Below are 27,881 nucleotides of genomic sequence, written 5' to 3'. Positions count from 1 at the left end.
AGGCAAAGCTCAAATCCCCTCTTACCTGAAGTAATTGTTATGAACAAGCATTGCCAGTGATCCATGTCACCTTTCTTTCTTTTTTTAAAATACTTTTGTTTTCCTTCATGTTTTTCCAGTTTTTCTTTCTGACCTTCTTTGATTCTCTTGCTTTCTCATTTGCTTCTCAAGTTTCCTTTTTTACAGCCTGTATTGAATAGCACATTATTCTCCGTCAGTATCTACTCTCAGCTCCTGCCAAGTCTATCACACTCCCCAATCATCCTATACCGAGGGAACAGATTCCCTCCTGCTTTAATGGTCTCCAGTATCATTAACCAGGCATCGTTCATTACTCAAGACCAGCCTTATTTTATGCTTCAATGATCTTAGTTCTCAATTAATTTTGCATATTTTAGACAATATGGATATTTTAATGTTTGTTAATTTTCCTGTCCAGGGTAAACTAGTGTCTATCTGAATGGAAATCACAGAAAAAATATACATTTCAGGAGTAAAAATGGAAACTTGGATATAAAAAAACTAATTCCAGAAGTCACATTCAGTTGCAAAAATTCTGTGGAAGCTCACACATATCCCCTAACTTTCCAAACAAAGGAGAATGATAAATAAACCTTCACCTACTTGCATTGCCACCGAGTGGTATGTAACACAGTATAACACTAAAGATGAGAATGACCCTCAAACTGAAAGTTATGTACTACAATGTGATAAATAATGTACTATAGAGACAGATACTCAGGACTATCTATTTGGCATCTAGCACAAGTCAAGGGGTGAGCCCAAAAAATGGGTGGCTGCAAAGCATTATGTTGAAGCTTTTTGGTCATTAGGCTGCCCATCCCATCCTGAAGCCCTCTAAGTTGTGCCACGTATAAAGGTGTCCAGGGTAAGCACATGCCTCCTGTGCCATGGGGGTGACAAGGAATGGAAATATTATTTATAGAGATGACTCTATGCCACTCTATGCCTATGAGGAATTCTCAACTGGCTACTTAAATTGGCTTTATGTCAGCCTTCTGCTGTCAGAGTGGTGAAAAGAGCACAGGATGGGGTCTAGGATCAGGCACACAATGTTTACATCTTTGGTGACATGTTACATTCAATATATGTAGTAAATTGTACAATAAATCAGTTATAAATAATAAATAATAAATAAATAATAAATCTGTATATTTAAAATGTGCATTTAAACAGTATAAACAGAGAGAGTACATCTCCATCAAAAGCATTAAGCACATGCTTAAATGCTTTGTTGGATGAGGGCTAATACTGAAAATAACATTGCTTTATAGGCCATCCCCATAATGATAGAGAATGTTAAGATGTATCGTAAAGCACACAACGGTCAGAAGTGACAAAATGAAGGTTTCATAGGTACCCTTAATTCTGTCCCTTGTGCATATACCTTATGACAAGTCTTTGCTTACATGAACACATACTATTTCTCTCATAACAGAACATATAATCATGCATATACAAACATATATCAATCCTATACTGGAAATTGTTATTCAATCTTAATGATATTGGTTACTATGGCACTATAACAACACTCTCAGGAAATATAAAAAGGAAAAATGTCAACAAATAATCTGAAAAATATAAAATATACCTGCTCTACATAAAAAGAGCCAACAACATTAAATGAAATACAAAAGCCCGCCCATTAATATGTAACCGATATTTATTAGTCTAAGGTTCAGGGCACCTGTACTGGTATAAATACAAAAATAATTTATTGGCCAGTGTCAGGTTGAACTCCTTTGGTACCCCCAGCAACCTCATTAAATAAAAATCTTAGTAAATAGCAGAGTCTTATAGTTAATCATGTCCTGAAAGTCAACAAAGTGAGGCTTTGTGGAAAAACAAGCAAAGTGATTTACCAGAGTTGAGGACTCCACCAAGACTACTCTGTTCCCAGTCCCCGCAGAGTTCTCATCCAGTCTCTGTTAGCAGAAACACCTCAGATGATCTTGTGACAGGTTTGGTCACAGAGACCCCTTTGGGACTGTCACCTGATGTGCTGAAATTACTTCTGAGCCCATTTTCCCTGCCAGCTTGGGACTCCAGAACCCTGTCTTGTTGAGCCAGACACACTAGCCTGCTGCAACACAGATTCAGGGTCCAGGTCACACCTGCAAAGCTGCAGGCTTTAAGTGAAAAAAGTTCTGCAAGTCCAGCACACAGACACCCAGCTCCCAATGGGATCAAAACCCCAGATAAATCCATTTTACTCTGTATAAAGCTTATAGAGGGTAAACTCATAAATTGTCTGCCCTTTATAACACTGATAGAGAGATATGCACAGCTTTTTGGTCCCCCAGGTATTAATCGCTTACTCTGGGTTCATTAATAAACAAAAGTGATTTTATTAAGTATAAAAAGTAGGATTTAAGTGATTTCCAGAAATGACAGACAGAACAAAGTAAGTCACCAAGCAAAATAAAGCAAAAACATGTAAGTCTAAGCCTAATACATTAAGAAACTGATTACAGGTAATATCTCATCCTCAGAGATGTTTCAATAAGCTTCTTTCACAGACTAGATTCCTTCCTACTCTAGGCCCAATCCTTTCCCCTGGTGCAGGGTCCTCATTAGTTTCAGCAGACATCCCAGGTGGTAAGAAGGGGCTGTCTCAGACTTGCAGCCACTTTTGTCCTGCTTCACCCCCTTTTATAGCTTTGACACAAAGTGGGAATCTTTTGTCTCTCTGGGTCCCCACCTCTCCTTCTAAATGGAAAAGTACCAGATTTAAGATGGATTCCAGTATCAGATGACATGATCACATGTCACTGTAAGACCTCATTCTTCATTACCCATCGGCTGGCCCACATGTACACAGGAAGGCTTGCAGGTAAATAAACCCATTCACAGTTCAATGATTGTGAAGCACCCTTAATGGCTTCCACTTCATATGTTTACATCGGTAATACAAGTGTATATCTTATTTTTCTAACTTCAGATATAGAAATAATACATGCAAACAAATAGGACGAACACACTTCATAGATTACAAGTTTTCTAATGACACCATACAAAGGGTATTTAGTGTAAAGTATATTCCAGTTATGTCATATTCATAAGCATATTTCCATAAAGCATATGGAGTGCAATGTCACATATCTCACCTGTTGTGATAATACAGAGAGGAAGCAACAGACAGATGGTTTGCAAGGTAACCAAGATCCTAACATATAAATCTTCATAAATCAAAATCCACATTTTCAAATCAGGGCATACTTTGGATAAAAGTTCTTTATGTCTTTCACTGCTAGGTAAGGGCTCACCTTAAGGCTCACCTCTGCACTGGGAGTGGTGCAAAGATGCACTGGCAGGAAGCAATCTGCATTAAGGCTGGAAAATGCTTGTTGGAGCTCCCAGAGGCAGAACAATCATTTCATGGGGTGCCGCTTACTCTACCCTATGCAGTTAGCGAGCTTTGCTAGCTAGTGCATAGGGACAGCAGAACCACACCAACCCCAGATCTCTCCAACATCCTTTGAGAGGGACTGTAGCTGTACCTTCTCCTAACCAAGAGAAACTGCACTATCGAGATCTGACAAAAGAAACACGGAGCTGAGTTCCATCTGCCTACTCACAGGATGGAAGTCGCCTCAGTAGAGCAGAAAGGCAATTTGTCCAACACTGCTCTCTGGGAGCTGTCAGAGAAAAAAATTTTGAAGAGCGGTGCCTCCCACCTCATTATTCCAGAATCTACAGGGAAGTTTAAAACAAAAACAGCCTCTTGGTCAAGGTATAGAAAGCTGTTTATGGTCCTGAAAGATTCAGCATGGAAAAATTACCTATGTTAATCACAATGAGGAGATCAAATACCAACACAACAGTACGCTCTCTATACCATAGCCAAACTCAAGCCAGATGGAATTGGGTCAAGGAAGTTTAACTGAAAAAGGCCAGCACACAACATAATTATGAAGGCATGGCCTTCTTTATTTTTTTATTATACAGTATTCATTTCCATAGCCTCTGCTTTAGCATATCTTCTTGCTTCTTAAGAAAATATAGGAATAATTTTGCTCATGAGAAGTGACTTAACAGTCCTAGTATTAATTACATACTTAGTCTCTAAACTAAGACAATGTAATTTTTACACATGGATATAATGTTTATTACATACACTTGAGAGCCCTAATCCGGAAGATATACCTCTTAATATTCCTTTTGTAAATCTTTTCAATTATTATAATTAAAATGTTCTGAAATTTCATGCCAGACTAAATACCTGTTTTCAGTTATAAAATTTGTGATCATCCAGTTTCATTAGTTGGTGAAATATTAAAGCTCAGTGATTTATTCTTTCATATCATTCAGCAGAAGTTACAGGTTTATATTATTCTTCCTATATTGTTTCAGAGTAGCAGCCGTGTTAGTCTGTATCCGCAAAAAGAAAAGGATGACTTGTGGCACCTTAGAGACTAACAAATGTATTTGAGCATAAGCTTTCGTGAGCTATCCAATGAAGTGAGCTATACCTCACGAAAGCTTATGCTCAAATAAATTTGTTAGTCTCAAAGGTGCCACAAGTCCTCCTTTTCTTTTTCCTATATTGTGTATCTCAGAGTACATAGCACAGATATGAATCTAGGGCATGTCTTTCTTCTTTGAAGGTGATCAGTGTGTGGCTCTTCAGTTCATGCCTATTAGGCTGTCTGCACAAATTTCCGTAAAAGATCTTAGCTGTATTTTTTCAATAAAAAAGTCACAAACATCTCCTGGGGCATATATCAGGTTTGTTTGCCTATCCCCACTTTTCAGATGTCACCAGCTCTTTACTTTTCTGGCTACATTAACTTAGGCATTTTATGGTCCAGTCGGAAACTGGCCTCTACAACGAGCTTTTGAACCATGTGAAATCTTTTGAGCATTTTAAGTTTTGAGATCCCATTGGAGTCATTCTTATCCTGTGGCAGGATTCCCCACATATTGACAGAAAAATTGATTCATTTCCCTTGCCAGAGTAGGTATCATATTAATCAATAAACTACCATAAATACAGTGCAAACTAATGGATGGTGGAGGGGTGTTTTCCATTTAGGAGAAAGTGGTATGGTCAGATAGCCTAAGGAAACTAAGGAATGCATCCGATGAAGTGAGCTGTAGCTCACGAAAGCTTATGCTCTAATAAATTTGTTAGTCTCTAAGGTGCCACAAGTACTCCTTTTCTTTTTGCGAATACAGACTAACACGGCTGCTACTCTGAAACCTAAGGAAACTAATTGCTTGCCTACAAGAAAAGAACAATTGATTGTCCTAATTTCTGGTTTGCATTTAAAGTAATTGAATGCTTTTGGAAAATCTTGTATAAGTACATTGTCTTTTCCTCTTGATTGTTAAACTCTTCACTGATGGTCTACAAAATGTTGGTAAAATAGTTGTGTAATTTATGTTGTTACATCATGTCCTTGCTAGAAAAGAAATCTTCTGCAATGTGATGAATGGGACCCAAATCAGGAAGTCTCTGTAACATAATTAATCATACAATAAAATCCTAACAGCATTAAAGTCATCATTTCAATAAGAGCATTTGTATTTTGTATACCCAATATATATATTTTGATTCTTCTCTGTTTTACTTCTGAAGATCCTTTCTTTCCCCAACTGTTTGTGTATCATCATGTTTGCTGATGCACTCATTCTTTGGCTCCCAAATAAAAAGAACCCCAATGAATGAGCCTGCAGACTTTATGCTGATAAAATACAACTTCCCCTCCCCAAAATTATATATTTTGGGAGGTGAAGGGAGGAGGGTGAGAGAGGAGAGCAGAGGCTGTGATTTTTTTCAGAACTTTTGCTTTCAAACCTGGCCAAAACCAGGCAGCACAAAGATGTGCCAAGTGAAAAACAAATGAGTGATCTGAGTAGCTTCAGACCTTCAAAATGATTTGGTTCTGATTCAGTTTGAGAGAAGTTGTAAAGCATATTGACAATGCAAGAAAGATAGACTAGCACTCTGTCAAACAAACAGCAATTAACTTTTGTAATAAATTATTATATAAGTAAGAGGAGTTTCAGTTCAGTTGAAAATGCAATGTGTTCATTGGTCCCTGCAGGCTCACAACATATAGACATACATAAGTACAGAAAAGACACATTTAATAAACTAGTGAATGTTACACATTTATCCTCTTTCCCCAACCCCCTTTAAGGACAAAGATGCTTCAAAGAAGTGGAGAAAGGGTAGTCATTAAACACCTTATTAAAAAATATACAAGAATGTTTATTGTCTGTTTTAAATGGAAGTGCACTCTCCCAGATTGTACATTATATGAATTTTTCATCCACTCACATAGCAGTTATTTCACAATTCATCTGTTCTGAGAAGCAGATTTAAAAATAGTTATCACTTTTAAAAAAAAAACTACAAAGAACCCCAGGTGACTTGCACATTTACAGTATATGATTATCAGTTCTGTCATTTTCAGAAGATTGACTCTCTGCAGTCATCCTGTCCTTTTCTCATTCCCGGAGTGCAGACACATTGTTTCATGATTACTACCATATTCAAAGTATTTCAGTAAATCTTATTATTATAGTCACTCCTCAAAGTCTAGAGAAATGGGAAGGTAGGGCTAAAAAAAGTTTCATTCTCTATAACCAATATTCAGAGACAAAGAAAATAAGAGCTGCTTCAAACATATTTAATTACTAACCACTCCATTTTAAAAGCACCCCTTTTCCACAGACAATAGTTAGAATTTCATTATAGAATACCTCTGTAAAAACTATTTAATTTTCTACTACATGGAGGGAGGGTCTGATCTCTTATTAAACAATTTATGGAAAAGTCTAAAAGTGCTTTCAATTATTTATCTGAATTGAAATCTAGGCCTTGGAAACTGCTGGCATTACACACACACATAATATTATCAGCCCACTGAGTACTATTAGGTCATAAAATGCTGCTGTAGCAACATCTCTGTTACAGCTGCTGGTGCTCAGGCAACTTTTACTACAGTTATAAAGCCATTTATTACATTTTCTTTATGATGCTAATGCATCGCGGTCTGTTATTTTATTTCCTCCACTGTGATAAAGACTAAAATGTATGATATTGTGCAAAAAATACAAGCCTAATAACATACCCCACTGCATTAAAAATCTCTTAGATAAGCTTAAGAGGCTCATAAAAATATTAACAGAGGATACCAAAAGGGAAATATTTGGTGGGACATTTTCTTTCATTTATTTTATTGCTCCCAGCAGAAAGTTTTTTAATTGTGCTTTGTCAAAACATACAAAAGATAATATGAATATGTGACTTTTTTCTTAATTATAATGTCATCAATATGATAGAACATAATTTGCAATTCACTACTAGGAAAGATGACAAGATAATATCCAAATAATCATTTGAAAAGGAGAAAAGTCATTAAAAATAATCATGTCCATATACCCAGAGGTATACAGTAATAGATAATTACAATTTGTTCAAATTGCCTATATTTAACTTTCCCTTTAACATAAATCTGTAGTAAGATAATGCAGGAAAAAATCAATTCACTTAATTAACTGATACCTGGTGCTATGGCTCACTTAGAGACTCACTTACCACCACTACTACAACTCAAATAAAAATTCATTACTGTTTAACTACACTGAGATCTCAGGGTTATGACTTGGATACTCTTCTGAATATGGATTGTAGGCTGGTTTCTTTTCTTAAAAAAAAGAATAAAGAATGGGTGGAGGAGGGAGAGTGAGTCGGATGTTTCAAAAGTGCTGAGAAGATCTAAGGGAGATAATGCATCATAGAAGTGCTTTCTGACAATGAAGATTCCAGTCTTTTTCCCTTGAAGGAGCCATTTGAAACAGAGATACAACATCTGAGAAGTCCAAGATTTTCATTAAGATTTTCAAATCCACCTGGGGATTAATGTTATTGGGAATTGGGCATGCAAATCCTTAAAGTGGCTTTGAAAATAGCCTACATTTTTAAGAATCTAAGGAAAATTGATTAATTTGTGCCATTTCCCAGACTTTTTATCTTCTTCTTATTAAAAAGCATGAACGGTATTTCATGGCTGCTTGCCTTACAACTTTGTCACAAGAAAGATTATTAGATTTTTAAATAACCATGTCACACAACTTGAACCTTATCGATACTTTATGTTTTCAGAAGCTGTGCTATGAATTTTTTTCTGATTTATCTCTCTGAGGTTGGAAAGAGGAGATCAGAGCCAATCAAAATATAGATTAAAAAACTGAAAAACTATGAAAATATTAACTTATCTGATATTTATTTCACTGAGAAAGAACAAAATCTTGAGATGCACTGAACTCCTGCAAGTCACTGATTCTACAAACAGAGTAAGTGGAGCCAAGAATGCAGGACATCTTCTGAAGACAGTGTGATATGAACTGTGATGATATGACATGTGATATGATGTGTCGAAAGAAAAGTAAATATGGCTGGTGACCAGCTTGGCTTAATAGTGAAATCCTTGCTGATCTTAAACACAAAAAAAAAAAGCTTACAGGAAGTGGAAGCATGGACAAATGACCAGGGAAGAGTATAAAGATATTGCTCAGGCATGCAGGAGTGAAATCAGGAGGGCCAAATCACATTTGGAGTTGCAGCTAGCAAGAGATGTTAAGAGTGACAAGAAGAGTTTCTTCAGGTATGTTAGCAACAAGAAGAAAGTCAAGGAAAGTATGGGCCCCTTATTGAATGAGGGAGGCAACCTAGTCACAGAGGATGTGGAAAAAGCTAATGTACTCAATGCTTTTTTACCTCTGTCTTCACGAACAAGGTCAGCTCCCGGACTACTGCACTGGGCAGCACAGCATAGGGAGTAGGCGACCAGCCCTCTGTGGAGAAAGAAGTGGTTCGGGACTATTTAGAAAAGCTGGACGAGCATAAGTCCATGGGGCCGGATGCACTGCATCTGAGAGTGCAAAAGGAGTTGGCGGATGTGATTGTAGAGCCATTGGCCATTATCTTTGAAAACTCATGGCGATTGGGTGAGGTCCCGGACAACTGGAAAAAAGCTAATGTAGTGCCCATCTTTTAAAAAGGGAAGAATGAGGATCTGGGGAACTACAGGCTAGACAGCCTCACCTCAGTCCCTGGAAAAATCATGGAGCAGGTCCTCAAGGAATCAATTCTGAAGCACTTAGAGGAGAGGAAAGTGATCAGGAAGAGTCATCATGGATTCACCAAGGGCAAGTCATGCCTGACTAATCTAATTGCCTTCTATGATGAGATAACTGGCTCTGTGGATGAGAGGAAAGCAGTGGATGTGTTATTCCTTGACTTTAGCAAAGCTTTTGACACGGTCTCCCACAGCATTCTTGACAACAAGTTCAAGAAGTATGGGCTGGATGAATGGACTATAAGGTGGATAGAAAGCTGGCTAGATTGTCGGGCTCAACGGGTAGTGATCAATGCTCCATGTCTAGCTGGCAGCCGGTATCAAGTGGAGTGCCCCAAGGGTTGTTCCTGGGGCTGGTTTTGTTCAAAATCTTCATTAATGATCTGGAGGATGGCGTGGATTGCATCCTCAGCAAGTTTGCATATGACACTAAACTGGGAGGAGAGGTAGATACGCTGCAGGGTAGGGATAGGATACAGGGGGCCCTAGACAAATTAGAGGATTGGGCCAAAAGACATCTGATGAGGTTCAACACGGGCAAGTGCAGAGTCCTGTACTTAGGACGGAAGAATCCCATGCACCGTTACAGACTAGGGGCGAATGGCTAGGCAGCAGTTCTGCAGATAAGGAGTTAGTTGTTCCAGTGGACGAGAAGCTGGATATGAGTCAACAGAGTGCCCTTATTGCCAAGAAGGCCAATGGCATTTTGGGATGTATAAGTAGGGGCATTCCCAGGAGATCGAGGGACGTGATCGTTCCCCTCTATTCGACATTGATGAGGCCTCATCTGGAGTACTGTGTCCAGTTTTGCACCCCATACTACAAGGAGGATGTGAAAAAATTGGAAAGCATCCAGCGGAGAGCAACAAAAATTATTAGGGAACTGGAACACATGACTTATGAGGAGAGGCTGAGGGAACTGGGATTGTTTAGTCTGCGGAAGAGAAGAAAGAGGGGAAACTTGATAGCTGCTTTCAACTACCTGAAAGGGGGTTCCAAAGAGGATGGATCTAGACTGTTCTTAGTATAGCAGATGACAGAAAGAGGAGTAATGGTCTCAAGTTGCAGTGGGAGAGGTTTAGAAAAAGCTTTTTCACTAGAAGGGTGGTGAAGCACTGAAATGTGTTACCTAGGTAGGTGGTGGAATCTCCTTCTTTAGAGGTTTTTAAGGTCAGGCTTGACAAAGCCCTGGCTGGGATGATTTAGTCAGGGATTGGTCCTGCTTTGGGCAGGGGATTGGACTAGATGACCTCCAGAGGTCCCTTCCAATCCTGATATTCTATGATTCTATGATCGGAGGCATAAGCAACTAGAGCTGAGGAGCCAGCCACATGATATAACATGGATGAGGCAAAATTATCTATCATAACTAGTTCACTTCTGTTTCCTCCACCTCAGCTTTACTCCTTGCTGAAGCAAAAGCTGGAGTTCCATCTTCTCAGGAATTTTCAGAAAACATTACATTAGAACTGGCCATGAAAACCAAACATTTTGAAAGTTTACACAAAATGGGATTTTGTTGACACCTTAGTTCTCATTCCCTCTCTTTAGTCAGAAGAGGCCAGAAAGCCTGGATCTCAGAAACCTTATACAAGAACATAAGACCCAAGACCTTTGGGTCAGACCAAAGGTCCATCCAGCCCAGTATCCTGTCTTCCAACAGTGGCCAGTGCCTGGTGCCCCAGAGGGAATGAACAGAACAGGTAATCATTGGGAGATCCATCCCATCGCCCATTCCCAGATTCTGGCAAACAGAGGCTAGGGCCCCATACTTTCCCCCAGAAAAATTAGTCAAAATCAAAATCAATATGTTGGCACAAAACATTTCAGCTTTGACAAAACACCATATCTCAATGAAAATACATTCAATCAAAAATGTTCCAACTACATCATACTGAGTCCATCCAGCAGTTGACTGTATTGAAAACCTCTGTATTTAGAACTTACAAACAGTTCCAGTCACTTTCCGAGATACAAAGCATAGTATAGGGCTGAGCAAAAAAAAAAATTCATTTTTTCTCAAAACAAAAAAATGGATAAAAATTTCATTTGGGTCAAATAAATCATTTTGAATGTTGATTCAAAATGACATTTCCAAACAAAAGGTTCATTTGAATTGATTTTTCATTGAGAAAATGTTTTTTTTTCCAAAATGAAAAATCAAACTGATTAATTTTGACATTTTCTAAAGGAACCATTTTAATGTTTCTGAATTTTGTTTTCAGGTTTTTTCTCAACTAACAATATGTGCTGAATTAGACCCAAATTTGTCAATAGCTTTTTCAGTGATTTTTTTCAGTGACTTTATTATTCAACAAACATTTTGTGTACAGCTCTAGTATAGTATAGAAATACAAAAGTATAGTATACAAATGTTTACCTTTAAAACAAGCAAAGAAACATTTTAAGCTGCGTTTGAAATTTAAAAACAAAGGCTTGGGTAGTAAGTCTGCCAGTGTGTTCTTTGCATTCAGACTTTTACAAACTATTCTTGCTGCTTTTACAGTTCACATTTATAGAATGAAAATATAGTTTATAACATCTGCATCATAAGGTAGGATTACAACATAATATTTACACTTTACTTTAGCATACATATATATACCCAATTTTTCTGCTTTGATCACCTTCAGAGGAGGTTTCTCAGTCTGTGGTGTAGCCTGAGGGTATGTTTTCACTACAGAGATAACTCAGGCCCTTACAGGTGTTGCCTCAGATCCACTCCCATTCATACACAAAATCCCTTCACTTGAGTTTAGTGGTGCTTTAAACCCAGGCTATTGAGCCCAGATTGGGGTGTGGTTAGAGCCCTGATTCTACTTTCAGTTGGGCTGGTAACCTGTCCATTTTGCAGTGAGGATATCAGCTAAATCACGCACATCACATGCTGATAGTCCTCCAATGCCTTCCTACAATTCTCTCCATGTGCCCAGAAGGGCAGGCAAATTCTCCCAAAATTCACTGGGAAAGAATCACAGAGTTCTTTGTCTTACTGCAGAACAAAGAATTATAGTGTATGCCCCCACATAGTGCAGCACCAGCAAGGACACAATAACAGATCTCAGCATGACAAGTTTCAGAGTAGCAGCCGTGTTAGTCTGTATTCGCAAAAAGAAAAGGAGTACTTGTGGCACCTTAGAGACTAACAAATTTATTAGAGCATAAGCTTTCGTGAGCTACAGCTCACTTCATCGGATGCATGATCTCAGCATGTGTCTGTAAAGTTGCAGTTGGGCGTGTCCCTACCTGTATGTGTGTTGGTAAAATGAAGTCGGAAGCCTGAGGGAGGGATTTTGTGGCTTGCCTCAGCAATACAGTGTAAAGGGAGCCCAGGCTGGTGGACACCTGTCACATGCTCCTCCTGTGAACTCCTGGGGTAGTTTACTTACACTTGTCCTCATTGAGAGGAGGCTGGCTTCAATGATGCAGCTGTTCCAATCGGTGCAGTACAATTTGCGCCCACAGTGGTAAATTAAACCATTGACCTTCCTAGAATTTGTGTGCACAGCAGGTGCTGAACACTTCTCAGGATTTGGACTAAAGGTAGTAATATAATATATCAGTATAATGTGAATCATCCGCATGACAGAAGTTATAAAGCTAATGGCAATAGAGGAAATGAAGTGAGGACTCCGATTGTAAGTGTGACATTGTCAGGCCAGGTGCCATCTCTTACCAAGACTGCAGGCATTAGCTAAGAACTTACAAACTCATAACTGGAGACCAGATTAGTTCACATATGTGCTAGTGGTGCTCATAATAGGTAATAGTCTTATAAGAATGTATTTAGTGTTTAAACTCTATAGACTGCTTGTAAGTCACCATGCACTAATCTTGTTTGTAATGACTGCATTCCATGCTCTAAGAAAATATGTATGTTTTGTTTTATAACTTTCAAAATGTTTGCTCTAAACTTGGAACTCAGATGGGAAGAGTGTTTCCCCATCAAAAAGAGATGGGCCACCAAGGAACATTGCAATAAAAAAGATTGTGGAATGGCCCTCATCTTATTGCTAGAGGTGGCAGGTTGAAGCACATCTGTGGTCCCAGGTAGGGAAACTTTTGCTGTTGCTATTCTTCTGTGCATAGCAGACTGTCAGTCTCTAGGACTATCTGTCTGGCACACTTTGTTCCAGACATTAAGAGAGAAAGATAAGATGCAAGGGATATGGTTTAAATAGATCATAAGTTTATTAACTCATCTAGGAACAAACTGGCAATGACTCATGCAATACAGGTCAACATTCCTTCCTTAATCATTTCTACCAGCCATCATTCCTTCACCCCTCTACAATTGGTTCCAACCCATCACTGAGACCCTGCTATCCTTCCCTCATAAGAGGGGGAGGGGCTAGAAAAAATGGGATATGTCCTTGCTCTTTCAGACATCAGCCCTAACACCGTTCCCCAAGGGGATGCCTTTCCTATCGTTCACTTCCAACACCAGTTTATCAGGAAGCCAGACTTCCTATGGAATGAGCGTAAACAAAAACAAAACAGACCATGATTTTGAAAAATATTGTGATATGCTAGGACTTCTTATTGTATACCTCATATACATTTCTGAGAACACAGAAATTTTGAAAACATGGCAGAGGCTCAAGGTTACTCATGAGAAGCAGAAGCATGTTCCCACATGTAAGAAAAATAATGAAATTTCAACTTCAAAGGGAAAATTAGATAACGGAAGAAGCTATGCTCTTCCAGTACTAAATATATGTGAATCTGCTCATTATAAAACTACACATTCAAAGCAGGTTGCTGTGTTTTACAAGATTCTGCGGGTACAGAATTTGCCACATAACCAACTACTGACACAGAAGTGTGCTGCACAATATAAACTGTCATTTGATTTAAAATGAAGTTTCTAGCCCTTATGCTTAAAATAAAATCCTAAAAATAGAAACCAAGGTGGCATCTTCAAAAACGTTCAACATTGGCTTAACTGTTCCCATTGAAATCGATGGTAAAGTGCCCTTTGATTTCAGTGGCAGAGTTAGACCAGTGCAAAGTGTTTCTGAAAAATTCTACCTGAAATATAATCTTCTGCAAGATTGCCTTCTTGAATCTGCAAGCAGCCTGAAACCAGAGTGCTGAAAGGTGTGAGCTCAATGTGGTGTTAGCAGAAGACCAATTAAAATGTCAACTGTTAAGTATGCCACTGCTGTTCCCTGTAGCAGAAATATCAAGCTCAGCTGATTATCCCTCGTTGATAAATGTAGTGGCAGAAATTGGAGGAGGAAAATGGGGAAGTTAGTTGATGTCAAGGGTTGTTGGGGTTCAAGCTACTAAAAAAAAGAGATTAGTTTCCTGAAGGGTAATGGCTTCATGCCCAAGTATACTATATTGCTGTAGTCCAGACAGAAGATGATGGAGGTGTGAATAACTGACGCCAGGGCATTGTCCACAAGGATGGGACAGAGTCTCCTAACCAACCAGATATGGTAGTGAGTGTTACTCCCAGATATTGCTCTATGAGAGGTTAGTGTCAGAGAAGAATTCAGGAGCACTCCTAAACTTTTCTGCTTGTGGTCATATGATCCCCATACCACAGGACTTCTGATGATGATGTATTCCCCCTGGGGAACTACAGATCCCCCAGGTTCCCATTCTTAAAAAGTGCCAAGCCTTAGAACAGGGCTGGCTGAACCCATGCCACATTTACCCCTGAAAGTGACAGATTGCCCTCTAACAGGTGCTAAAACCCAACCTGAGTTCCATACTGTTCCAGGAGCCAAAGGCTCCAAAACTCCACTACTGTGTAACTGTGTTGTCAATGCCTCCAGCTCCAACTCTGAAAACATTAACCATGTCATTAATGTCTGTCCGTACAAAAATCTGTGCCATCCTGAAATCTTGGGGCAGCATTAATTAAATTGAAATTAATATTAGCATAAGTTCAAGGAACAGTGTACCAAAGGCATAATTAATTTCATATTTCACTGAATTAAAATCTCAGCATTTCCAGCTTGCCAAAGAAACCTAGGGCCTTGTCATATAATTTAGGTCCAATTTGCCACTTGCTTGAACAGGACCAAATTTACATCTTACGTGCCCCTAGACACAGCATCTTCAGAGCCTCCCCCACCTTGCCTACAGCTGACCTTTGTGTTTTCCATTAAAAAAAGAAAAAATATATATCAACACAACCTCCCCGGGAAGGCATGAGACCCTCCGCCACGCATGTTGCTCCCAGCCTGAGCCAGGGAGCAGCCCACCCACCCCAGGCGAGGTGCAAGGGGGGGACTGTACCTTTCCCCATGGTGAGTGGTCCCCAGGTGTCTTCCATCCCTCCCGCAGCCGGGCACAGCAAGTGAATAGGCCTCCCTGGCACAGGGAGAAGGTAGTGGGGCAGCTGAGATTGGGAAAGGGCTGGGATGCCCCCAGCTCCAACAGCAGCCGCCCAGCCCAGCCATGGCTCACAGAGCCCCCAGGCGGGCTGACTCGGACGCTCACCCTGCACCAGCACCACACGCTGGGCGGTCACCAACCTGTGCCAGGCCTGGCTGCCTGCAGGGGAGCTGTATGTCTTAACTTTTTAACTTTTAACCCACTTTTAACTTTTAGGCATCCCTAGAATGCCAGCGACCCTAGGCACATGCCCACTAATATCCACCATTCACAGTTTTAGACTCCTTGAAAGGTAGGGTGACCAGACATCCCCAAAAAAGCCAAATGTTCAAAAGTCATGAGACATGGTGGGTGAGGTAATATCTTTTATTGGACCAACTTATGTTGGTGAAAGAGACAAGCTTCTGCACCTACACAGAGTCACTCTGTGTAAGTTTCCCAGACCTGAAGACAAGCTCTGTGTAATCTTGGCTCTCTCACCAACAGAAGTTGGGCCAATAAAAGCTATTACTTCACCCACCTTGTCTCTCTAATATTCTGGGATCCACAAGGCTACAACAACACTGCATACAAAAATCAGTTATCAAAAATTCATGAGATTGATTTAGAAATCATGATTTTTTGAAAAAAATAAATACATTTGGGGTTTTTATTTGCCTTCTGGTTTCATAATCTTTCAGGGTGCACTTGTCTTGCATTTTCAGGCTTTGCTCTGCAATCACAAGGCTAGAAGCTTAATTTTAAAAACATGAAAGCTGAGAAATCTCTTGTAAATAGTTGACTCCAGAAGCTGTGACTTTAAGACAAAACACCAAATATCACAAGACTTGCAATAAAATCCGCAACAACTGTGAGAAGTCCCACTGACTTCCATAGGACATACTTAAGTGCTCTACTGGGCAGGGCTCTAATAGTTTTCCTACTGGTCTAACAAGCTGGACCTGGTACCCCACCATTAATATCTTGGTATCAGATACCACAACTGGCTCCACGCAGCTACAGATTTTTATAAAGCCTGATCTCTCTTGTGTTTCAAAGAACACCCATCACCTCTTAACTACAATAATTTTAAGCCATATTTTTATCACCTGCACTACATCATGCTGAACAATCAGCTTCTTTTCACAGTGATATGATTTATTTTCATGCATAAGTCCTGAGTTATTTCGATAGCAGTGCCATTTGGGAAATTGGTACTTGCAAACTTGATATGAGGAGACATAGAAGAGTAAGATATGTGCAGTTAACAAACTAATCACATTCAGCTATATACTTAAAAAAACACAGAGGATTTTCAGTACCATAAATAGAAGAGCATTACCCAGGCTTAAATCCCCTGTATGAAACTAATTTCAGAAGCAGATGGCTGTACACAACATTGATGGCACTTCAGTTTCTTTATTGCAAATAAAATACTTGCTAGGTTTAGTAAAACAAAAGTAGAGCACAGCTGTCTTATTTCTATATATTTTGACTAAGGACACAATCAGCCTTTAAATGATGTGACACAGTTAAAAATAAAAAAAAATATTTTCATCGCATTTGTCATTCAAAGTCATTACTGAACATATGTGTCCAAATGAGTAGGCACCAGTTACCCATACCTAAGGGCAATTCATCATAGGAAAATCAATGTGAACTGCAGTATATTTTCTAATAAAGGAGAGGGATACTCTTGTCAGATAAAGAAGGCTTGGTCGTAGAGTTAGCTCAACATAAGGCAGCTTACAGTGACCTATTTATGTCAGTGTCTACACTACAGCTTTTCTCCCACCGATGTATGTGCCCTACTACACCAACATGATAATTCCACCTCCATGAGAGCCATAGGGCTTGTGTCAGTGTAGTTAGGGCAATGCAGTGTCCATGTAGACACTGCTTCACTTATATCGGCTGTTGGCTGTCATTCTTCTCAATTTCATGGCTTCAGCCAGGAGCCAAGAAATTGACAAGAAAGCCGGGCTGTTACCCTGAGGCAGGTGAGGGGCCCCAGCTAGAGCATGTCTGTCCCCAGGCTCCTCGCTCCCAACTGGGCTGCATCCACCCCATTCAGAGCTGCCCTCTGAGTCCTGGATCCCCCAACCTGGTTGCTACCTGGCCTCCCGACTCCCTGCTCCCAGCTGTGCCTGCCTAGCTGCCCGCTCCCAGCTGTGGTGCACCCTGTGATCCTAGTTGGGAGCCCAGGTGCTGTCCAGAGGCTCCCAGCTCCCTGTGGGGAGTCCAGCAGCTGCACCAAGGCTCCCCGCTCCCCACTGGGAGCCACCTGGACTCTGTGCATGCAGCTCCCCACCTGGAGCCTTGCTGTGCTAGACAGTAGGGAGCCAAGAGCCTGGGGGAGCAGCTGGACTCTTGGAGGCTGTCATAAATATAAAGGGAAGGGTAAACACCTTTAAATCCCTCCTGGCCAGAGGAAAAACCCTTTCACCTGTAAAGGGTTAAGAAGCTAAGACAACCTCACTGGCACCTGACCAAAATGACCATGAGGAGACAAGATACTTTCGGGGAGGGGGGGGACAAAGGGTTCTCTCTGTCTGTTGCTTTTGCTGGGACCAGAGCAGGAATGCAGGTTAGAACTCCTGTAAAAAGTCAGTAAGCAATCTAGTTAGATATGCGTTAGATTCTGTTTTGTTTAAATGGCTGATAAAATGAGTTGTGCTGAATGAATGTATATTCCTGTTTTTGTGTCTTTTTGTAACTTAAGGTTTAGCCTAGAGGGATTCTCTATGTTTTGAATCTGATTACCCTGTATGGTATTTACCATCCTGATTTTACAGAGGTGATTCTTTTACTTTTTCTTTAATTAAAATTCTTCTTTTAAGAACCTGATTGCTTTTCAATTGTTCTTAAGATCCAAGGGTTTGGGGCTGTGTTCACCTATGCAAATTAGTGAAGATTTTTATCAAGCCTTCCCCAGGAAAGGGGGTGTAGGAGTTGTGGGGGATTTGGGGGGAAAGACGTTTCCAAGTGGGCTCTTTCCGTGTTATATTTGTTAGATGCTTGGTGGTGGCAGCAATAAAGTCCAGGGACAAAAGGTAAAATAGTTTGTACCTTGGGGAAGTTTTAACCTAAGCTGGTAAAAATAAGCTTAGGGGGTTTTTCATGCAAGTCCCCACATCTGTACCCTAGAGTTCAGAGTAGGAAAGGAACCTTGACAGCAGGGGAGAGCGGGGAGCCCAGAGCTGGAGGGACAGCCAGGCTCCCAGAGGCGGGAAGCAGGGAGCTGAGGTGGGGTGCTGTGTGTGGAGCTGAGAGCCCGCACTCTCAGCCTTTCCCACTGCCCCTCTTAAGTCTGTGGAAGTGCTTCTGGTGAAAATGCACACCACTGACAGAAGAAGGGCAGTGTGGTCCTGAACCACCGCAGTAATTTCTGCTGTGGTTGTAAATCAACCTAACATAGCTCAAGTAAAGTTTCTCATGTAGACATGCCTGAAGTCTAAAGCCCTAAGGTGTAATCAAAATTATAACCGACTGCCACAAGCTTACAGCAAACATAAAGCACTAACGGTTACATGAAACTTTGATCAGACCATGATCACATTATTTTTAGAGATATGCAGAATATGTCAGATTGCAATTATCCACAGCTCTGTTACCTGAAGGAAATTCTGTTTGCTCACTGCCTAGAACCTTTTCTGTATGGAATGCTGCTACAAAGTGCACTTTCTCTTAAAGAAAATAAATTTTGTTCCCCTTTCAGTTATAACAAATATTTCATTTGACTTCAGCACAGCCCCCAAAAGAAAGCCCAAGTATCAATATATTAAGTACCAACATATTTTAAAATTCTCAAATAATGGGCTTTATTCAAAGCACATGATTGCAAAGCTCTTCTGCATTATCCAGAAAATAATTTTATTTCCTCCAGACAAGTTTATTTTATTTTCTCAGTATACAATGGGAGCACTTATCAAGTTTTCTTTTACATTTTTACCAATAAGATGTTACCAGTTCTAGTGCTATCCTTCATTCTAATTAGGGGAAATACCAGCTCAAACCAGCAATTGCTTACTTATTAGTAAAAAGATAAAGAAAACATGTAATTGTATCTAAGCTATATTACTTACCTTCCTGATGTCTGGCTTCTCTTTCCTACACTCTGTCTCTTCCTTACTTACTCTTCTTCTGTTGACTTCTGAATCTATGATTTCTTTTTTTCTCTTAGCTTGATGCCCTCCTCTATTTTCTCTTCTTTTCTCGTACAATTTTTTCTGTTTTTCATCTGTTGTCACTGTTCCCTTTCAGTGTACATTGCTAAGACCCCAGAAAACACAAAGACAACCATCAGCCAGGCTACCTCCTTACCATTACTAACTCCTCATCTTCTCCTTCAAGAAACAATTTGTGAGGTTAGTAAAAGCTTAGAGATTCTGTGATGAGCACCACGACACTCTTTGCCCTTTTTACTCGTTTATCAGTCCTTAGCTTTTAGAAGTTTTAAAACCACATTTTCTTTCCAGGCAGCTCCATTGTTTTTGAGGTGAAGGAATCATTTATTAATTAAAAGGAACTGCCTTCCTCACCTTTTTATTCATAATAGATGTGATGGATCACAATATTACAAGCTCATAATAATGTCAAGAATAGATTAATATCATCTTTGAATTCTAAGATGCCAATAAAAGTTCAGTAGTTGAAGAGCAAGGAAGAAACAGGGAGTTTTAATTTTTTTAAAAGGAGATTCATCTGTGAGTTACTGTACGGACTGAGTGAGGGCACAATTGTCAGAGCTACAATCTGCGTTCCAGTGTTCCCCTGTTCTGGGATGAAAGTTATGTACTCCCAGCACACTGACATAATTGCACAGACAGGTGGGTTGGAGACCACAGAGCCAAGGCTCCACTTGTACTCTGCCCCTTCTCAATCACTCCCTGACTAAGGGCAGGTCTACACTAGAAGCACTACAAACTGTCCTCAGTGATTTTCCACACAGCCAATACCATCCTGTCATTATGCATATTAGTCTCCAAGTCCCCTTATTCACACTGCTACCAATGCCACATTGGAACTTTAGGAAGGTTGACTGGACCAGCTACACAGAAACCACAGACAAAGTGGTTACCAAAATAGATATGAATGTAGCCAACTACAACAGGGTCAACCACCTCCTTAAAGTTGCTGCTAAAAGGAAAATCCCCATGGCTACAGGAAAGTCTATACTGGGGTGACCAGATGTCCCAATTTTATAGGGACAGTCCCTATATTTGGGGCTTTGTCTTTTATAGGCTCTTATTACCCCCCACTCCCTGTCCCGATTTTTCACATTTGCTGTCTGGTCACCCTAGTCTATACTCCCTGCTGGTTGGCAGACAGTGAGAGACTCTGAAAGGAGTACAGGACAACAAGTAATTCTGTTGCTGCAACCACACTCCTGGAATCGTTGAACTCTGTTAGACAAAAGCAATGGACAAAAGCTAAGCAAACCCTAGATTTCACTCATTCAAGCAGGAAAACCTGGAGGCTTTTCCATAATCTTGGCTGTGGTAACCCTCTTCAAAGCAGCATGTCATATGTCACAGCCAATATTGTCACCACCCAAACATTCCTGAATTCCAATGTTTAAATGGATCATCATCACAAAAGGACAGTAAAGAAGGAGCTTCATTCAGCTCCCTACCTAACTGCCCAGCAACATCAAATCTGTGAAAGCCATTCACTAGAGAAGAAGTGGGAAGGCCATAACACTCAGCAAACTTCACAAGGCATCAGGCATTTTCCCTAAGATGGCATCTTCCCAGAATTTCTGAAAAACCTAGTACTTGTGGCACCTTAGAGACTAACAAATTTATTAGAGCATAAGCTTTCGTGAGCTACAGCTCACTTCATCAGATGCATCCGATGAAGTGAGCTGTAGCTCACGAAAGCTTATGCTCTAATAAATTTGTTAGTCTCTAAGGTGCCACAAGTACTGCTTTTCTTTTTGCGAATACAGACTAACACGGCTGCTACTCTGAAACCTGAAAAACCTAAGTAATCCTGGCCACAACTAGCTGAAGTGTTTCTTTATCACCATGTCTTCTCTTGGTGAAACACCCAAGGTATGGCAACAGGCAAAGGTCACTGCCATCCTGAAACCAGAGAAAGCAGCCAATGTTTCAGAAATGTACTGTCCAATATCCTTACTATGCGTAATGTACAGGCTCTTGGAAAGGATACTTCTCCAGAGACATACACCCATCTCTGGGGACTACATCTTTAAAGATTAATCCAGGTGCAGACTGTGAAAAGCCATGTGCAATAAGGTAATCATGCTGATGACCTACATCGAAGCCATGTATCAACACAGGCTCAATACAGGAGCAGCAGGTCCTTGGCATACATAAGTTTTGGAGTATGGCCTGCTTTTGAAAGTGTCAAAAATAGTGCATTGCAGACCACTATTGTGCATACAGTCAATTATGTTCACCAACAGCAAGTTTCATGTCCATCTAAGAGAACGGACCAGAAGACCTCATCTACTGAACAATAAGTTCCCACACGGATCTGTCCTGGCACCATTACTCTTTAATATTTATATCAGTGATATGCCATTGACTCAATCATGGAAATTTGAATACATAGATGACCTCATGTTTTCCATCCAAGCAAGCATGTTCATCCAAATAGAATGCAACCTCACAGAAGATATGGAAAAAAAACTGGAGAAGTACTATTGGTTATGGCAACTTTGACTGAATCCTCAAAAGAGGAGCCATCTCCATGTTCCACCTGAGTAACCATCATGCAAAGAAGTGTCAGAATGTTACCTGTGACACCCAAACTTAGGGACGAGGATGTCCCAAAATATCTCAGAGTAGTTCTGAATCATAGTGTCATATACCACAACCGTCTGACAAGATGGCTGCCAACATAAAGGCTAGGAATAATATAATCTACAAACTAGCCAGGACCAGTTGGGGACCTTATGCTCCCACCTTGTGGACAGCCATCTTGGCCCTACTGTTCTCAGCAGCTGAGTATAGCACACCAGTATGGGCAGTGTGGAGAAGACATCCAAAACATGGAACACCTAGTGAATTGCTTCCCTCTAAGACCCTTCTCCAGAAGGACAGCTCTGATTCATTCCATGTCACTGGTAGCCATAGAGTGAATGACAACCTTGGGCATCAACATTTGATTTTGCCTTTCAAGTTGTCATAGGAAAAGAAAGGAAAGGAAGAAAGCAAGATCATCTATAACAGTGCCTATAACAGAACACATTGGAGATAAGTGTACTGTATATGTCAAGGAATATAACTTAGTATTATAAACTCCAGTGTGTGTTCTTCAAATGCCAGCGCTCATCTCTGCATTTATAGATAGGCAACTAAAACACCAATAATTTCTCAAAGATTTTTATAGTGATTTATCACTCAATTTCTCCCCGAAAAATGCACCCTCTCATGCCAGCATCTATCCTAGAGATGGATGTACAGTAACTACAGAAAAGGGACTCCGTGCTTTTCAAAAGGGAACGCTGAAATGTTTAGCTTTTTAGCAATGGATTTGAGCTTCATTTCAAAGATATTTTAATATAAAGGGAGATGTTCGGTAATGCAGCACTTATAGAGGGATGGATGCAGCACTTAGAGAGGGATGGATATATAGTATCACTTGTCAATAGTTAAGCATATGTCTTAAGCATAAACACTTTTGTTGATTAGATAATTATTTATTATATGCACTTCACTGTGTGAACTGTTAACAGTATAAGCACTTTTAACAATTGCATTCTGTGATTATTTTAATAATGTGTGTATTTATGCATAACACTACATGAACTGTTAATGTTATAAGCACTTTTAAGGACTGTAACCTGTGACATTTTAGTAATGTGGGTATTTATGCACATCACGGTGAATTGTTAATGTAACAAGCAGTTTTAAGGATTGTTTCCTAAGATGTCCTTATCATTGTTTGTATTAACATTTCATAAAGGACTATTAATGACTCTTTTTGCCTTGTTTATTATAATAGAGCTATTTTGCAATGATAGATAATGAATAGCGCTTTTATTTCCCAATTTAATCTTTTTGGAAAATGACTGTATATTGGCAAATTTGGGGAAATCTGTGATCCTGTCTTGGCTAGTTGTGTTGTTTCACCCTCAAAGTGTAGCTTTTGATATGCAGGCCAAATGAAAATTGATATATGTGCTTACCGTTAAAGTTGCCTAAGACTTTCCATTAGAAAATACTATTTTCAGTTGCTTATACCTTTGCCAGACTTTAAACATTCAGGTTGTAATTTTCCATGCCAGGTGCCAGCCTCAGGCTGAAATTTTTGGGAAATGTTTCAGCCAATTCCAAAACAAGTTTAGGGAAATATTTATTGTTTTGCCCATGATAAAAATTTTTTACAGCCATTTCATTGAGAAGCTGTATCAACTCCATATTTTGGAGCAAGGACTTTAAATTTGGTAAGGGGTTTGACCTCATGTCATGCATGTGCCTTTTGTTCTTACTGTATAAATCCACCCAAATTTGGCAAGTTATAAGGCTCTGAAAATCACAATTCAGCCATGCTCTGTTAGAATCTGACAACTAAATTCACCAAAGGTTCCATCTGTGCTGAGTATGTTCCATTCCCTACATGCCGACCAGGCTGTGCATGCATCAGCATAACTGGGGAGTCATGTAACTAAAGACTATATCATAATCCATAGACTCAAGGAGGCTGAATTAAGGTTGAAAGGGCAACCTTAATTCTGGCATTGCCTAACATTTGAGTACTTGACTTTGCAATGTTTTTTTAATTAGTTATTTTGTAGGTCATACCTAGATGCATGTGTACATCATGTACTTACTGCTGAAATCAGTCCCTTATTTCCTTCAATGAGATTTTTATTTTGCATTTTCAATCCTGCCTCAGACCAGGAGGATGGACGACATGACCTTTTGAGGTCCCTTCCAGCTCTACATTTCTCTGGGTCTGTTGTTTCATCCATCATAATATTCTGTGACTGAGCTAATTATGACTTGACTGTAAGTAATCCAATACTGTCAGAGCTAAAACGATTGCTCATTAGTGTCCAAATTTAAGGCCCAGTCGTTAAAGATTCTGAGCATCCTCATTTCCCATTGACTTCAAAGAGAAACTATCAATAGCATAAGGGTTGAAAGACTTAATGTATATGTCAAACCTGCCAGTTGAGAATATCTTGATGCCGAGGCTGCAGATGTTTTTCTTCAGAGGCCAGACACCCAGGAGTTAGGCAACCAAGCTGCTCTTCAGTTAATATTGTTATTTATTTGTTATGTGCTGATAATGGATAGAAAGAACATAGAAACAAATTATCACCTTTTCTGAACCAACCATAGTACTTGGGGAGGGAAGGCAAAGATAGCTTTGGGCCACTTTCATGGCTCTCAAATATGGTGCCAATTGGAGGATAGGGCTGGATCAGGCATAAACTGCTCCTCAAATTTATTGCCAGCTTCTCATGGCCCAAAAGGGATATTCTGGTGCTTGGAAATAGCTGGAATGCACCCTGGCCATGTCTCTTCCCTCCAGAAATGCCCCCAGTGCCCAGGGCTTTGAAGAGTCGCATAGGATCAGTCACTGTGAAAACTCATGTGAGGAAAGTTACCTGTGTACATAGGTGCTGAAAGATTTGGGTCAAAATTTGGATAACTATCCAATATGATGTGTTAGATTCCTTACATGTATTAAATACTTCAAATTCTCAGTTGCAAAGGCTGAACTAGTATTCACTAATAGTATTCCATAATTCATGCTGTAAGTAGTTATTACATTAATTATCACAATGCCCATTTCAAATTGTATACGCAGTTATAATATTCAAAGTAGTTAATATTCCAGACGTTAACCAGAGAACAAACACAAAACCAAGCTATAATCATGAAATATGAACATAAAAGGTTGCAAACACAGTCAAGTAAAAAAAAACCCCAAAAACACCTTTTTGCAATCAATGATTAGTGGAATTTTCTTCTCACTCTTTTATCATCTCTAATCCATATGTACCTCATACACATTCTGGCCAGCATCTGAATTTCCTAGACCATGCATTTCTACTCTTTATCTAGGCAGATATCTGACACAGCATTTAACCTTAGCATTTAAACCACAAACAAATTATACCTAGGTAGCTGATTAGAGGCTCCCAACCTTCATCTAAAACAATTGATATGCCTCTTATATCTTCAGTGATACTGTTACTATGGACAGGTTTCAGAGTAGCAGCCGTGTTAGTCTGTATTCGCAAAAAGAAAAGGAGTACTTGTGGCACCTTAGAGACTAACAAATTTATTAGAGCATAAGCTTTCGTGAGCTACAGCTCACTTCATCGGATGCATTTGGTGGAAAAAAAAGAGGAGAGATTTATATACACACACACACAGAGAACATGAAACAATGGGTTTATCATATACACTGTAAGGAGAGTGATCCACTTAAGATAAGCCATCACCAGCAGCAGGGGGGGGAAAGGAGAAAAAGCTTTCATGGTGACAAGCAAGGTAGGCTAATTCCAGCAGTTAACAAGAATATCAGAGGAACAGTGGGGGGTGGGGTGGGAGGGAGAAATACCATGGGGAAATAGTTTTACTTTGTGTAATGACTCATCCATTCCCAGTCTCTATTCAAGCCTAAGTTAATTGTATCCAGTTTGCAAATTAATTCCAATTCAAACTCTCTCGTTGGAGTCTGTTTTTGAAGCTTTTTTGTTGAAGTATAGCCACTCTTAGGTCTGTGATCGAGTGACCAGAGAGATTGAAGTGTTCTCCAACTGGTTTTTGAATGTTATAATTCTTGACGTCTGATTTGTGTCCATTCATTCTTTTACGTAGAAACTGTCCAGTTTGGCCAATGTACATGGCAGAGGGGCATTGCTGGCACATGATGGCATATATCACATTGGTAGATGCGCAGGTGAACGAGCCTCTGATAGTGTGGCTGATGTGATTAGGCCCTATGATGGTATCCCCTGAATAGATATGTGGACAGAGTTGGCAACGGGCTTTGTTGCAAGGATAGGTTCCTGGGTTAGTGGTTCTGTTGTGTGGTGTGTGATTGCTGGTGAGTATTTGCTTCAGATTGGGGGGCTGTCTGTAAGCAAGGACTGGTCTGTCTCCCAAGATCTGTGAGAGTGATGGGTCGTCCTTCAGGATAGGTTGTAGATCCTTGATGATGCGTTGGAGAGGTTTTAGTTGGGGGCTGAAGGTGATGGTTAGTGGCGTTCTGTTGTTTTCTTTGTTGGACCTGTCCTGTAGTAGGTGACTTCTGGGTACTCTTCTGGCTCTGTCAATCTGTTTCTTCACTCAGCAGGTGGGTATTGTAGTTGTAGGAATGCATGATAGAGATCTTGCAGGTGTTTGTCTCTGTCTGAGGGGTTGGAGCAAATGCGGTTATATCGTAGCGCTTGGCTGTAGACAATGGATCGAGTGGTATGATCTGGATGAAAGCTAGAGGCATGTAGGTAGGAATAGCGGTCAGTAGGTTTCCGATATAGGGTGGTGTTTATGTGACCATCGCTTATTAGCACCGTAGTGTCCAGGAAGTGGATCTCTTGTGTGGACTGGTCCAGGCTGAGGTTGATGGTGGGATGGAAATTGTTGAAAGCATGGTGGAATTCCTCAAGAGCTTCTTTTCCATGGGTCCAGATGATGAAGATGTCATCAATGTAGCGCAAGTAGAGTAGGGGCATTAGGGGACGAGAGCTGAGGAAGCGTTGTTCTAAGTCAGCCATAAAAATGTTGGCATACTGTGGGGCCATGCGGGTACCCATCGCAGTGCCGCTGATTTGAAGGTATACATTGTCACCAAATGTGAAATAGTTATGGGTCAGGACAAAGTCACAAATTTCAGCCACCAGGTTAGCCGTGACAGTATCGGGGATACTGTTCCTGACGGCTTGTAGTCCATCTTTGTGTGGAATGTTGGTGTAGAGGGCTTCTACATCCATAGTGGCTAGGATGGTGTTTTTAGGAAGATCACCAATGGACTGTAGTTTCCTCAGGAAGTCAGTGGTGTCTCAAAGATAGCTGGGAGTGCTGGTAATGAAGGGCCTGAGGAGGGAGTTTACATAGCCAGACAATCCTGCTGTCAGGGTGCCAATGCCTGAGATGATGGGGCGTACAGGATTTCCAGGTTTATGGATCTTGGGTAGCAGATAGAATACCCCAGGTCGGGGCTCCAGGGGTGTGTCTGTGCGGATTTGTTCTTGTGCTTTTTCAGGGAGTTTCTTGAGCAAATACTGTAGTTTCTTTTGGTAACTCTGAGTGGGATCAGAGGGTAATGGCTTGTCGAAAGTGGTGTTGGAGAGCTGCCTAGTAACCTCTTGTTCATACTCCGACCTATTCATGATGACGACAGCACCTCCTTTGTCAGCCTTTTTGATTATGATATCAGAGTTGTTTCTGAGGCTGTGGATGGCACTGTGTTCTGCATGGCTGAGGTTATGGGGTGAGTGATGCT

Source organism: Dermochelys coriacea, chromosome 4 (genome assembly GCF_009764565.3).
Source record: "Dermochelys coriacea isolate rDerCor1 chromosome 4, rDerCor1.pri.v4, whole genome shotgun sequence".
Classification (NCBI taxonomy): domain Eukaryota; kingdom Metazoa; phylum Chordata; order Testudines; family Dermochelyidae; genus Dermochelys; species Dermochelys coriacea.
The sequence above is the reverse complement of the archived record's forward strand: the minus strand, read 5'-3'. Positions refer to the sequence as shown.